This window comes from Durio zibethinus, chromosome 21 (assembly GCF_047325235.1).
Source record: "Durio zibethinus cultivar Kanyao isolate XHJ-2024 chromosome 21, ASM4732523v1, whole genome shotgun sequence".
Lineage (NCBI taxonomy): Eukaryota > Viridiplantae > Streptophyta > Magnoliopsida > Malvales > Malvaceae > Durio > Durio zibethinus.
In genome coordinates this window covers 14,599,478-14,602,373 of record NC_143182.1, presented here as the reverse complement: position 1 = coordinate 14,602,373, position 2,896 = coordinate 14,599,478, and the positions used below count along the sequence as shown (strand labels likewise).

Below are 2,896 nucleotides of genomic sequence, written 5' to 3'. Positions count from 1 at the left end.
ATCAAAAATCAAAATAAAAATTTAGAAAAAAAATTAAATTGTAAGGATATTTTTATATTTACTAGATGAAATGCCTGCACTACATCGTGGGCTTGATTAAAATTGTTAAAATGATAAGAGTTATAGTTTACAATTTAATCATGAAGAAAATATTGTTAGTTATGATCATAAAATAGAAGTTAAAGTTAAAGTTTACAACATAATAATAAAAAAAGATTATTCATAATCAAGTATATCATCATCTTTCTTCGGCGGCTCCAACAATAATTTTCTTCCTCCTTCTATGGAACTGAACCTAGGCTAAAACCTCATTATCAGGTTATTGTTGGCATCTAACTTTTTAATTGCTGCAGCTTGCCCACTTTTAAGAGCTCCATAATAGACTGTATCATACGAATCTTCTCCAATCAAAGATTTTGTACCAAAGTTATCAATGATTTCCTTCATTCATCTGCTGGAATAGTAGGGACTCCAATAGACTGAACCTTCACAGTCTGAGCACTCTTTGAAGCAATTTTAGATGTATGGTAACCTCCATCATTTCCTAAGTGGTCAAATTCAACCCAGATTACACCAATAGATTCAGTATAGCTAGCACAAAGTATAGCCAACCATAAAATGCAAAAGAAAAAATTAGAATAAACATGCAAGTGTTTCCAAACACAAAATCCTTTCAAGAGATAAAATAACCAACAGAAAAAAAACCATCCAGAAAAAAGAGCCAAAAAAAAAAAAAAAACAAAACCAAGAACTCAAACATGAAAAGATCTACTATAACCAAGTTCTACCATAACCTAACAAAAAATTGTAGCAATTTTGCTATATAGAATCAAAAGGCATAATCTCTTTAAATGCAACTAATTGTATTCAGAGGAGAATGGGCTACATATTTATGGTTAGGGATTTATGTCTTCGAAGTAGTGCAATAAATCTGAACTGTAAGAGTTCCGATATACCTTTCTCCCTTCTGGAGATGTATACCAGTGACCAGTAGGTTAGCCACGAGCATGAACCCTTCTCTTCCCAACATTCTTTGGAATAGCTACATTGCTTTTTGGATCTACCTAACCTTCAGAGGCACTTTCTTCAACATTTAATTTTTTTTTATTTGTTTTTTCTACTTGTTAAGCAATTCTTGATCTCTATCTTTTTGAGATCCTCTCTGTTTAGAAGATTCTCCATTGCTGAATTGACTCTTGCAGCGGCATTAAGCACATAATGCATATTTAACAAAATGAAGTTCAATATAGAAAAACTGATGAATTTTAAAGTTATTGACATATAATCAACAATTGACGCATTAGCTTGTTGATTTTGTCTTCTTTTGAACATGCCCAAAGGGGAGCAGAAGGGCAAGCGACTGCGAACTAATTTTTGGACCCTTGGATCAGTGTGGAAAAAGTAACGATGTATTGGAGGCAAGAGGTCATCTAAATTCCAGAGTTGCTCTTCCTTTTGGCCACCTAGTTTCTGAGCTACATTCTTATCCTTCACAGATTGAAAATATTCTTTACAGACCTCATCACAAGCAGGTGTTGGGATATGAGAACTATTCATTGCAGAGAAATCTTTCCATAAATCATCATTTTGAGGTGCACCAACTGATGTCTTTCTCTTTTTATCACTAGCTGTAGATTGTAGTTCCTGTGATGGTGGATCAATTTTAGCAGCTCCTTTACCTGTATCCTCAAAGTCAAAGGAATCATCAGAATCTGAGTCAAGTAACTGAAATCTTCAAAGAGGACTGATAGTTAATTTTGGAAATGTCAAACCATCATGTCTGGCCTTTATACTTTTAGAAGCCGGGGCATTCGAGGCTTGTTCTTTTTTCCTTGAACTCCACTGGTTGGATGATTAAGTGGTTAAAACCCCAAGTCGCTTCAATGGGATTTTGGAACTGCCACATACAGAATGGTAATCGGGTGATGAATCCATATCTGCTAAAAAAAGATAAACTTAAAAATGTCAGCATCAATCGCTGGGGTTGGGCATGATTTTGAGGTGTCTCCGCAACCTTTAAATGCTTTATGATGAAGGTATAAATTGAAGATATTTTATAATATTTAATACGGTGTAAATCTAATCTAATGATATAAAGTTTTTTTTTTTTTTACGTCACGAGAGCTAAAACCTAATAAAATAACCTTAATCATAATAAAATTGTTAAAGTTCACAGACCTTAAGCTACAAATTTCATTTTTTCTTTCCTTGGTAAATTGAAGACCTTCTCGGCTAAGGGGTTAAACTTTAACTTATAAAATATAATGATTAATATTTTCGTGAGTGTTCTTCTAAGTTATGAACTATACCACCATGACCAAATGCATACAAATCCCGAAATGACATTTTCACAAACATATTGAAAGCTAACTATTGCCAAAATTAAATGATCAACAAAATCAAATGTTGACTACTATAAGCAGAAAAAAGGAAACGCTAAAAAAAAAAAAACCCAAAAAAATAGAAGAACACCAATGTCACAAGAATTTCAATAAACAAATACCTCCCAAAACCATAATTTAATAATTGACTAAAGACAATGAGTTCAAACTTCATAAAATTGTGCAAAGTATCAACCAGCTATTAACAGATATACCTTCTTTTTGGCTTTCTATAGGATATGCATCTCTATGTGATTTTTGCACTTGTGCATCATCTGAAATGAAATATTTAAGTTCAGCATGAATAATTGAATGTTCCAACTGGAGAATGCATAAAAGCTTGCTCAAGCTAGACCAAATTGAAAACCAAACAAATCAAGAACGAATGTAATATGACATCACATATGCAAATTAGTCAATTGCCAAGATAAGTAAACCAAATTTTAAATCATAGCCTTAAAGCTAGACCACTCAATTAGATCTATTCCATTTACTTCAGGAACATATAGCAGAAA

General features: G+C 32.7%; 1 pseudogene; it reads right to left on the bottom strand.

Moving 5' to 3' along the window:
* Positions 1-242: 242 nt before the first annotated feature.
* LOC149512932 (uncharacterized) lies at positions 243-2,047 on the bottom strand (annotated as a pseudogene).
* Positions 2,048-2,896: the final 849 nt, after the last annotated feature.